General features: G+C 45.2%; 1 protein-coding gene across 22 annotated transcripts in view; it reads left to right on the top strand.

Annotated features, from left to right (window-relative positions):
- PTK2 (protein tyrosine kinase 2) overlaps positions 1 to 12792 on the top strand; it is a 1463565-nt gene that overhangs the window by 1422683 nt on the left and 28090 nt on the right. The gene's annotated exons all lie outside the window — the stretch shown is intronic.

Here is a 12792-nt window from a genome sequence, read left to right as displayed (position 1 = left end):
ATCTGGCAAAATCGTCTGTGTAACAACGAGATTAAAGACAATTTGTGTACCTTTCAAAGGCTTTCATACCCTACTTCCCAAACAACCATCTATATCGGACAGAAGAGTTTGATGATGGTAGGAGTAATGGGTACGAAAAGTCTGTACATTCAGCAAACGCATATTTCCTTATTTAATTCTGGCCCTCTGTGACCCAGCCAACAACAATCCTAGTTCTGTATTTTGGTTTTAAACCAAGAATCGGATGTCAGAAGAGTTGTGCCCCCGCCCCTCATCTACATTTAATGACTGCCATAAATGGCCACTGGACTTATTGCCAGTGGTACAGTAAAAGGAAAGTCCCATATCAAATAGACAGCTTGATACACTCAGTGCATTTGTAACATCTGGGACTGTAGATAATTTGTAGTGGCCTTAGATAAGATGTGATTGGCTGGTATAGATCACTATTCTGGGTGAGCGTGCTATGTTGAGGATGGCGCTTATCTCGTCCACATTCTGGTTGCCACACAAATTTGAAAAACGATTTTAATGAGTCCATAACTTTACCTTTTGGTTAGTGGTTTATGGAAATGGTAAGACATTGCTGCCCCATATTTTTAGCATCTGCACTACAATTGCTCTGTCCATCCTCCACTCTTGATGTGTCAAATATCGAAAGCTTACTTTACTGCTAAAGCTTGTATCCTCCTTTTTAAATATCGATTCAGATTTAGGTGTTTTGGTCCCTCCCTTAATTTTTTCTTCTGTGCAATGGTGTACATTCTTGTCTTGCACGATTGTACATTCTTGTCTTGATATCCTGTCGATGCACACCAGTCCAACGCCAGCACACCGTAAGGATGCCAACTCTTGACTGTTCAGTCATTAGACTTTTAGAAGCACATCCAGGTGGCTGTATTCCACAGCCACTGCTGCTTCCCCCACTGCAAGTTACATCAAAGGTGAAGCTTTCAGCCACCTCATCTAACTCCTTATGCGCTAAATGCAATACACTTTCTTGTAGGTTCCTTAAGTCAATCTTTATTGTAGTTTACTTCAAGTTGTTATGAGCGAACCACTGGGTCCCATCACCCAGGCTGACAAGTCCCCAGCTGACTAAAGCTGGAAACTTCACATGAACTTTCATCCAAACATTCCACAATGACATACCAACATTCTCACAGGCCACTCACACACAGCAAGCACTATATAACAGTACTAATAGCATTCAACGTAACAATGTTGTATTTTTGAGTTTGTGACTTGCATTCCTCCTACATATTGTAGAGCTATGTCCCATTGGTTTGTGACTTTGAAAGTGATTGTATTGGATTAATTGCTTCACTCCTGCCCTGAGCACATACTTGCCAAATGGAGATGATCAATACCTAGATCACTTGCACTTTGTGTGGCTGTGCAGAATACAGGGATCGTTTTCTTCACCTTTTTCTACCCATCCCGTCTCACTAGATAGATGGATGTTCCTTGTAGGCATTGGCATCATATTTGCACATTGCTGGCATTGTAAAACACTTCTAAGGGCCACGGAATGCAACAGAGTTCTCTTTAAAGACGTGTACTAAAGACGCCTACCTTCACATGCAGGCCTCCATCATTGGATCTCAGATCTGCACAAAAAATCGGTTGTCCACAAGCCACTTAAAATAATAATGATATAGCAGTCGCCATGTGACTCCTCATGCCTAGTCCTGTTTTCCCATCATAGGTGTCGGACTGTGCCCTGTGGCACTGGGCAAGCAATGTTTAACCCCATTGCTAGATAACTGCTGCCATCATCTCGACAAATCTAGTCACTGTAGAAAGACAGAATAGGTCCCCATTTTCCCCCGAAAAACTGCCGCACTTCTGAAGGTGTGAAATGTGAAGGCAATGTGCTAAATCCATATATATGTAGTAGGTCTCTGTAGTGTTCACCATAAGAAATCTGGATACTCCATTGCCACCAGTTCAGTTCTTGAGAATTCCAGCTCCAATTGAACTGGACACAGCTGGTGACAAGAGAGAGATACAAAATATTGCCACGGGAGCTCATCCATTGCTATTGGTTAATGTGTATTGCTCAGCTCTCGCAACCAGCAGGGCATGCCCACATTATAGCCTTATAGGCAGAGGGAGGGGTCATTATCGTGGGATAATTACCTTGCCACCATCGCCTGAGGCAAAGCCAGGGGCCATAAAGTGGGGAAGGGTTATTTTCCCAAGCGATAATGGCCCCGCGTAAGGTCTATAAGGCTATTAGCACATAGTGATAGTAGCAAATCATGTTTTGGAGTTTTGATGGTGAAGTAAAAATGTTAATAATGAGAAAGTAAATCGTCATACACCATATATTAAATGTGCTTTTATTTTATAGTAATTAAATAACAAGGTTGTCTTTATTCGCTAAGTATTTCAATTGCAAGCTTGGTTAAACTGGAGAGTGTTTAATATGAGCATGCATTAGAGGTATTGCAATAGTAAACCGTTTCTCTATAACAAAGTGAAAGCTTTTTCCCATGCTCTGGCTTTCTCTTTCCTCTTTCGTATGTTAAATATGATGTTGCAGTGAAATAAAAGGTCTTCCTATAGCTCTAGGGAGTGTGTTGTTGAAAAAGACATCTTGCCTGACAATTGTATTGTTGTTTTACTGTCTTCTTTTGAAGTCCGTATATTCAGAATGCAGTCAGTACCAATAGTTATTGACTGCACTCTGAACATTCGGATTGGCTGAGAGGAGGTCAATAGAGATCTGTATGTGCTAATATTAAATATAGATGGAGTAAAAGTCTTTGCTGAAGAGCTCTCATTTTACTTGTTTAGTGCAGTGCACCACTTGAAACCTCTTTGTAAATCACCAATTCATTATCTCTGTTGGTGTGTTAGAAGAGATTCGATTGATTAGCAGTGTCAATAGGTAATGTGGTGGTCGTCGACTCCGGATGCAATGTCAGTCATTGTACATATACTATGTCATCTCCTTTTTTTCTCAAGAAAAGGTCGAGCATCAACGAGTAGGTGCACTTTGATAGCGGGACTAGGTGGGTGATGAGACATCTGCGGGAGAAGAATCATTATCAGTAATTTCTCCTTGAATGGATTGCATTCTCCCACAGTTTACTCATCAGAATCAAAGTCCCTAAACGAGGAAGCTCTTTTGTATCGCTCTTCCAAAGCGGGCATCAGCCCCACACGACACCTCAAACAGTAATGTTTGGTGAAGGTGTGCAAAGAGGACCATGTTGCTACCCGGCAGATATCTTTAACCGGTATGCCCCTCTGAAGTGCTGGAGAGGCCGCTACACCCCTAGTGGAGTGAGCCCTGATGCCTGGCGGAAGCACTTTCCCTGCATGTTAGTAACACTCCATATCGAAGTGGATTACACTCTGTACAGTGGTCTGCTTAGAAACAGCTAAATCTTTTTGTTGACAAAGAAAAAGCCACAAACAGCTGGTCAGCTCTCCTGAACTCCACTGTCCTTACGACAAAGAAACTAAGAGCCCTCTTAGGGCCCAGCCTGTGGAACCTCTCCTCTTCCTTGGAAGTGTGAGGCAGAGGGCAGAAAACAGGCAAATCTTTGCACCAGGAGATGTGGAATTTTGAAACGACCTTGAGCAAGAACCCTGGATGCACCTTCAGCGATACCTTCTCCTTAATAAATAGAAAGCGGAGAAATGGGGGCCTGCTTGATGAGACCTGCAGCTAGCTGACCCTTCCGGCAGATTTGATTGCTACTCAAAAGTCAGTCTTCAACATTAGCAATCTTACATGGCAAGAATGTAAAGGCTCAAACGGAGGCACCTTGAGGAAAGGGAGAACCAAGTTAAGATCCCAGTCTGGGCCAACAAAAGGAACAGGCAGAAACTTAATCAGAAGGCCCTTCAGGAATTCGGCCATAACTGGGATCGTAAAGAAAGAACCTTGATTCGGAGAAAGACAAAGCCGACAAGTACCCTTTGACTGTTGCAACCTGAAGGCCTGACTGGGCCAGTGACAGAAGGAACTCCGTCACTGTAGTGGTGGCGCAAGAAATGGGGTAAATCTCACGTTCCTTGCACCACGCCTTGAATCGTCTCCATCTGCGCGCATACAGTGATCTTGTTGACGGTCTGGATGCAGGCAGCAGTAACTCAGTCACCTCCTCTGAGAGGTCCCAGTCATATCTCATCCTCTCAATAGCCACGCATATAGATTGAGGGACTCCAGGTTCATGTGCAACACCCAACCTTCTCACTGCGATAGGAGGAACAGCCGATGAGGCAGCTGGAAAGGTGGCCAAGTCCAGGCATTCCGAGTACCACATTCTCTTCGCCCAAACAGGGGCTATCAAGATCATGATCGCTTGGAACCTCCTCAACCTTCTGAGAGCCTGTGGGATGGCAGGGACCGGGGGGAAGGCACAGTGGAGGTTGAAGTCCCACTCCACTAGGAACGCACCCCCCTGTGCGCCTCTCGCCAGGAATTCCGTCAAGCAGAAAAGTTGGATTCCGTGGCAAACCGATACAGCCGAGGTAACTGTGAGAAACCAGAGGGTGTCTCACCCCACTAGTCCCTATGGATCCCTCTCAAGTGGCCAGGGCATGGCCATCTCTTTTGGATCCAGACCCTGGGGGTGATGATCACCTGGGTGATGGGTCTTCGGGGGCGGGGGGTGATATAGCCGATGGTGAGACGCGGTATTCCCCCTTATTTTGTTTATCCAATCCCTCTTATGTTTTAGGATGCTCTGAGGTCCCAACTCCCCCATTCCTACTTTTTACATAAACACTGGGCCGAGGAGGAGGGTGACTGAGAGTAACAACATTAACTTTCACACATCGTACTGGACATGTCCTGCTTATCGGGTCAGGCAAGGTTAGGCACTTGATTCTAAGAGCATACACCTGATACCAATTAGCTCTCCTCACACGAATAAAAGGCAGAACTCGGACACACTCTGAGCAAGGCAGAACATGAGTACAAGCAGAACTTCTGGGACAAAGACAAACCTACTGGAAAAGAGCGATCGACCAAGGGGCAAGAGCAGCGGGTCGAAAACCCCAAGAGTTCCCTACCGGAGGTCATTGCCACCGACAGGCCGCAGAAAGCATGTGGAGAAGGCCAGAACTCACAAGTGAAAACTGCATTGTGTTTCAAGAACGCCAGCAACTCTCCCGGGTGAACGGTAGAGTTGGGGAGGTGAAGTCAAGCCTGTGGTACTAACCTGAATTGGATATTGCAAAACCAAGGAAAAAACGCACCAAGCAGGTGAGTTGGCCAGCGAACTGAAAGACCGGTGTGTGGGAAAGTTTTAAATCACAACCTTTTATAACAAGTTAAAGCTGCGCTTGTGTGAATGAGATGCGAGAAAAGGCAGACCTGTGAATGAACTTTGAAGTAAAGGACAGCTGCAAAATCAGCGATACTAAGTAACTGAGTCGTCCGGCGAAAGGAAGTAGCCCATTCGAATGTCTCTGTGAAATGTAAATTGTGTGAAGCAATAAAGCGAAAGAATAACAAAAGTGAAATAACGAGGTTCAACTCCTACAGAAAGGTAGAGTGAAAGTTTAACTGTAGACTGTGAGTCGATGCAGTCTGAAAAGTAAACCACGCACATTAAAAAGTCTTTGACAGAGGCACACCAGAAGTAAAATAAGCTTGGGGAAGGTATCCTCCCTGGCAAGTTTGTGTTGAACTTTATTGTGAGAGGTCTGAGCCTTGCTGAGGGGGAGAGCTGTGTGGTGAATGGTCTGAGCCCGACAGAGGGAAACCTTTATGAACATTTTGGTTGAAACATTATTTTGAAGTTGAGAAGAGACTTAAACGTGGAAGGCCAGACGGGCCTCAATCCACATTCTGGAACTGTTTATTGTATTGGAAGCCGAGCCTTAGTGTGTCATCCTGCCTACAGGGACAGCCTTACTCCGTGAGGTCTAACGTGGGGAGGAGAGCTGGTTCAACCACATTTTCATTTGAACACCAATTTTTCCTTTTGCATACATTTCTCTGTTTTACACTTTTTTTGTACAAGAGATAGGGCAGGCATTAGGTTTTGTTAGCATAGGCCATTTTAATTGGACAGACTCCACTAGGACTGCATTATTTATTATTTGATGGTCGAGACTACTCCCTTCTTTTTTATAAGGCAGAATGAGTTTCTCCAACCCCAAAAAATGTCAAAGATTTTACAAATTGTACCCATTGTCAGTGTCATACTTGTGATACCATACCTCCGCTACATACCCCACTGAGAAAAGATCTCCTCGAGAACTTCCTGGCACTGCTTCCCACTTGTGTGAGATCATGCTCTGCCAGCTATGGGAGTCTGCCAGCCTATTCTTTGTCCCCGCCAGATGGACTGCCGGAACGCAGATCTGGTTCTCTAACCGCCAGAAACATAGCTGCATCGCCTTTCTCCAAAGGGGGTGAGACGGTACACCTTGCTTGTTCAAGTAGTGCATGGCCATTTGTTGTCCGTCATGATCCGGATGTGTTTCCCTTTGAGAGGGGGCATAAAGACTTTCAGGGCTAGCCTGATCACTCGCATCCCCAGCCTGTTGATGTGCCATTTGCTCTCCATTGAGGGCCAAAGGCAGCTCGCCTGCAGATCATCGCAGTGAACTCCCCAACCTTTCAGAGGCGCATCTGTTACCACCCTGACCTGGGGCCACGGAGGCCAGAAAGGTTCCACCGCCATCATGTTGTCAGCTGGCACACCAAGTGAGATCGTTGGCCACTGACCTCGACACCTTGAGAACACGTTCAGGGTGCCGCAATACTGGGACCACTGACCCCTTAGTAGCCACTGCAGAGATTGCATGCGCCACCTGGCACTAGAAAAATGCAGGAATCCATGAGGCCTAAGAGGTGGAGAAAGGAGACTATCAACAAGCTGGCGTGGCTCTGGAATAGCTCGATCATCTGTCGTACACTGGTGACTCTCTTCGGGGTAGGAGGGTGAGAAGTGGGGGAAGCCTTCCCCTCCCGAGTGTCCAGGACTGGTCCGATGACGTTTTTTGAGCAGCTGACTCTGGAAGGGATGTCCATCTGATGAGCAATCTGCGTGAGAAGAATCCATAGAACGCGCATTTCTGGTAAGTCATTTCTCCTTTCCATGACATTCTATCTACAATGGTGTTTTTTTTATTTTTTATGTTTATTGTAGTGTCCTTGCTGCCTTCAAGTGAGGGTGTGCTTGTAGAAACCATTTTCATAATAAAAATAAATATTAATTTTATCACTCTACCTTTCTGAGAAACTTGCCATCTTTGAAGGCCAGCGCACCACTGCAACATCACCAGACAGCAAACAAAGAACTGGAGGCGGAGAGGGGGACAGGGAACATGTCTTTAGGCCTTTTCTTTCCATGCACCCTATCTCTGGACAGGTTAACCATGCAGCCCCCCCTCCCCTGTATCCTACACACAAGGAATGGCCTGAAGACCCTATTCATCCAAGAACATTTCTCTGATCATCTCCACTCAACCCTAATTCTCCCCGGCTGGAGCTCACACTATCTCCCCCATCCATGCAGCTCATCTGCTATCCCTACGCCATACTTGTAACCCTTCGCGTATCCCCTGTGTAGAGTGCTCCATTGCTTCCCAGCTAGGTTTTTTCTTATTACACCTTTCCTTCCATTAACTGCTGATTTGCTATGTCTTTAACCGTTACCTGACTTTGATCAGGTAGGTAAAGTTATTTGCATCACTTATATTGTTAAATTCATTTATTTTGGGTCAGTGGTTAGCCTTAAAGTTATCGGTGCAAACGAGGTGTATCTCCTTTCAGGGTTTCTCTGTTCTAATGTAGTATACATCATCTTACAGTTAAGTTATCCAGGGGTACTCTGTAACCTTTTGATCCTTATATTAACTTTTTTTGTTTTTTTTAACCTTTTTAGACGTGCCTCTGACAGGCCGGCGACAGTGAACCGTGTTTTACTTATTTTTCCGGTGCACTAACTGTGCATTATATTTTGCTACGGCATAAAGCCATTTTGACCTTTGGCCTTCTTCAAGCCTTCTCAGGTCTGATAAAAGCTGCATAAGGCATGCACTTTCACGGGAACTGGCTTGGATTCCCAGACAAAGTGCTTTGTGTATCTGATCTGGTGGAAATTGGATTTGGGACTGTCCGGTCCCAATCACCATCTATGCCATAGCATGTCTTTTGCTGGACAGATGTGGGGTTTGAGGCAGGCCTGGATTGGACAGCTCTTACCTGTTGAATGATGCAGGTCCTTGCCATGGGGTGGGATGGGACCTGCCCCAGCATGAATTTTAGATGAGAGGAAATCCTGCAGCTGTAACTCTGCTCCTCCACTGTAGCCAAGACCCTGATGTTAAGCCAGTGTAGCCCATAAGACTTCTGCTACAGACAGCCAGCATTACCAAAGCCATCTACCGGTAAAGCCCTGCAGCTCCTGCTGTTAGCACAGAAGACTCTCTCTGGTGCTTCGGCCCTTGGACTGGTGGGACCAACCAGTCAAGATACTAATAAACCTATTGCCAATCCTTACCTCTAAATACAAATAATGTGGGAAACAATGTTCCGAAAAAAGAAAAGTATTCACAAAATGATATGTCAGGATGTTCAGGCCATTGGCCTCCCTTCCCCATGTTTTCAGCACGGGACAAGGCGGTACACTCGAGTTTAGCACAGTCTCTGGCTTCTCTAGCACGAGGATACAGTTCAAGCATTAGCATCAGGACCTTCCGTGCCCAAGTCTCTTTTACTTTCAAAGCTCTTCATTCAGAGGGCCTGATGCGATAAACAAATAAGTTCTATTCCTATTTCAGATGATCACAAGTACTCAAGTTTCTTAGGCGATTTGCTATTCACCTCGGATCCCCCTCAGCCAGGCTGAGATCCTTTCACCACAATGTTTGTACATTATTTATGCATCTAATTCCTCATAGGGTATTCTCACCCGGGTTCAGATCTCGGATTCCCCCTCGTCAGGCTCATATCTCGGACCCCCTCAGTCGGGCTCAGATTCCTTTTAACACAATGTTCATAACTTTACACAAACATTCTTTAACCAAAAGCTTTTAACTGATCTCCCCCCGCCGGGCTCGGACCAACTTTCTATACGATTTCTTCAACTATCGAAGACTTTTGAATGTGCACAAGGTTTTTGCTTGACCCGTTGCAGGACCACTTCGATGTCACAATTCTTTCACTCTTCACATTTGCCACCTTTCAGCTAGATACCTAACGGAGACTTTCGAATAAGCACCCATGTGTTGCCGGACCACTCTGTTTACGGTATTGTATCTTGGCTTCAAAGTTCAATCACTCATCTGCTGATTAATTGTGTTTGCGCCGCTTGCCACATACGCTTCATACACAGTTCTCTTCAGGTTTTCATTATACAATGTTGCTGCTTACAACCTTGGCTTCAACACAGACCGGTCTGGTATCAGTCTCCTCAACTCACCGGCTGTGCTGACTTTGCTGGTGCTGCTTTGTTGTCAGAGCCAAGGACAGTACCACAGTGGCAAACTATTCTCCCCTCCTTGACCATCGATGCAGGAGAGCCCCGGTTACCTCCGACATAAAATGCAGCGTTTTTCAACCTCGATTCCTGATCTTACGTTTCCTATTCTCGAAGGTTCCTGAAAGTAACAGTCTTTCGTTGAAAAGGTCATGGGCATTTCCCTCCTTGCAATCCTCTTTGGAACTGCTGCTTCCTCGTGTGCTTTTCCTTGCTCAGAGTGTGCTTTCTTGCTCCGCCTTTTATCCGTGTGAGGAAGTGTAATGGAAGTCAGGTGTGTGTGTAATGGTCAGTGATTGCCTGGCCATTGTATTGGGACATGTCGGGTATACGGCTCGGGTGTTAGTCTGTTTTCTCTCACAGTGAGCTGTCCGTGAGAAAGTGTTTGTGTTGGGAAAGGGGGGGTGGAGTTCCTAAGTATCCTACCTGGTTGGATAGGCTATAGGTGTTACTGGGACGGGGATACCGCGTCTCGCCACCCGGTGTCTCACTTCCACTCCACGAGGACCCCTCACCCAGGTGATCCTCCCGAACTGGTCCACCCCAGGAACTGGATCCAAAAGCGATGGCCGTGTCCTGGCCACCTAGAGGACAGATCCCCGGAGACTAGCGGGTGTGTCAGGTGTATTGACCCACGTTTGAGTCATTAGGCTGCAACATTTGGTGCTGTGGGCTTAGAAAATCCAAGATGGACAAAAAGCCCACATGTGCGCCAGAATCCAGGAGAACCGCGCAGTTTGTGCGCACACCAAAATGGTCGCCTAACCTTCCACCCACCAGTGCGAGCGTGATGGGTCAGGGGTGCCATGAGTGGAATGTGGGCCAAAGGAAAAACAGCAGTGCCTTTTAGCTTAAAAAGCCCTTTGAAATCACCTTGGTTTCTCTGAATGCAAGCTCAAAATGCCTATTTTCAAATATTGCAGTATATTCAAAAATCTCACTGAACACCAGCAGACATTTGGCAGAATGAAGTTTTGTGTACATACAAAATCTGGAAAGAAAAAGAGCCCAAAACCATGTTCATAACAAAACTGGCTGAGCTGTGGAGGTCAGCAGCTTAAGTTAAACTGAACTGAAAACCACTAAAATCGAAATGTTTAAATTAAATGAGGGACCTACTTTTGAGTGTCACATAGTTTGTAACTGTTGAAATGTCATAGTTTTTAACTTAGAATCAGCATTCTAGCTTCATGTGTAAAAATTGTCAGTTTGATTTGAATGTAGAAAACTGGGAACACAAAGTGACATTTAGCTGAAACCTGGCTTAATGAAACTGGATTCTGCCTGACAACTACCCCCGACAGGAGTTGAAACTGGATCAACAGCTGTGTTCCCAGGCCTAGCTGCATCCTGCTTCCCCCCCAAAAGGAGTTGACACCTTTCTGATTAGATTAGGGGAGGGGCAACTGCAGGAAACTGAACAATGGACTCAGGCTAATGTTATATTGGGGGGCCGTAAAGTGGCTTACTCTTGGGGGAAACTGGGAGGGGCAGTGCCTCTGCTAGCAGCTGAGCTTGGGGGAAGTGGATAAACCAGTTATTCCACCCTGTGATGTGGGAAGCCACACCCCTTTTTGACCAGAGCATAATTTTAAAAAGATAGATAACTCATAGTGCGGACTTGTCAGAATTATATAAGTAATATCATTATTTTTGTGATTTTTCTGTGCACGTTTTAAGAGGTGTTAGGACCCTGTGGTGTATTCTGGGGGGTTGCTAGCGGAAAATAGGGTCTTACTCCAAATTTCTGCATGTTAAAAATCTGACACTTCATCAATTAATGTCCATACTCCTTGTGCACATTTGTGTAATTTTGGGTAAATATCCGATATTGCAAAACCAGTCAAAAAGCACAAAATGTTGTCATTTTTGAATGCAAGCCCCCAGGAAGATCAGAGGCGGACAAGCATGGACCATAAGGAATATATAATATGTACATGTAATGTCAACCACTTGTGTACCTGGGAAATATGTATTTGGATCAGATATAGATTTGTGGGCAAATTGACCAGGGGAGGATCCTCTGACCCATAAACAGACCTCATCATGATGACAATCCATTTCCTTCCCCCAATCATGGGAGAGGGGAGAATTGGGCCAATGACAAGTAGAGAGGGGCAGGTTTAGTTATGCCACGCACACACCCACTTCTAAAACACATAAAAAGAGACTGCTGGGACAGGTAGAGACATTCAATTCCATTTGCTGCGGAGCATGCTGACCGACGACTTCACATCCAGAGATCCAGACTTCAAATCCATCAATCTCCAGAACCTGTAGCAGAAATTAACTCCAGAATTTGTAGCAGAGAGGCCTGAATCCACCAGCTGAATCCTCTTCAGCAGGCCTCAAAACCAACCAAACTATTCAACAGCGAGCTGTTTGAATTTTTGCCAAGAATTTTTGCAAGAACCTGTAGCAGTATCCAGAAAGCAGTGCTGTATCCGGAACTCGAGAGAACCACAAACCAGACCGTTGTGAGCAGATCCGGTGCTTGACAGACCTAGAGAGCGGAGCTGACCCAGATAGCCGGGACTTCAGAACCACCCACCGGAAGTCCCGTCCAAATTGACCAGACCATGACGAGGCCTATTTCAAATTGATATTGTGAGTACCTAGCAGAACTGTGCAGAACCAATCTCTTAGTTAAAATAATGTAATCCAAACTATTTTAACCTAAGTAGAACTGCCTCCTAGAAGTCGTGTCATCTGTCATTTTTAAAGCTGCACAACTGTCACCTGTCAATTCTGCAGCTGCAAGCTGTCACCTGTCATGTTGAGTTTACTTTAAATCCGAAAAACTACCTTTATTTAATCGTCCGTATCTCTGGAACCGTTTGGGCTAGGAACGAACCTAGAACCGACTTCCTACTCCTTATACTTTTTCCACAATCACGATTTACGCACTCGCAAAATTTACCGCGATTTGCGATTTTGGCTCAATTTCTCCACTTGTCAAAATAGCAGCTCCATTCTTTCCTTGGTTAAAATCTGTTTGCAACCTGGTAATAACTCATAGAGCATTGTTAATGTGAGCCTGAACTAATATAAAATAGCCATCACCTACCCTGAACCTCTAGAGGGAATTAAAAGCAATTTTAGCACCTTTTCACTTCATTGCAAACCATATTAAAGTAATTTGCCTGTGTTTAAAACTCATCCCTGTTTTCCCTAAGCTTGCTGGGAGAACTGGAACTGTGTATTGCATTATAAAGTGGGATTTGTTGGGATTGTTGAAGACTCTGTGCTCTCCTTCCATTTCTTGTATTGCATGGGGGGGGGGGGAGTGAATTGTCAAAAGAAAAAGTGATCATATTACCTTTTGCTAAAATCA

The sequence above is a fragment of the Ambystoma mexicanum genome, chromosome 5q (genome assembly GCF_040938575.1).
Source record: "Ambystoma mexicanum isolate Mex_15411 chromosome 5q, UKY_AmexF1_1, whole genome shotgun sequence".
NCBI classification, from domain to species: Eukaryota; Metazoa; Chordata; class Amphibia; order Caudata; family Ambystomatidae; genus Ambystoma; species Ambystoma mexicanum.
The sequence above is the reverse complement of the archived record's forward strand: the minus strand, read 5'-3'. Positions and strand labels throughout refer to the sequence as shown.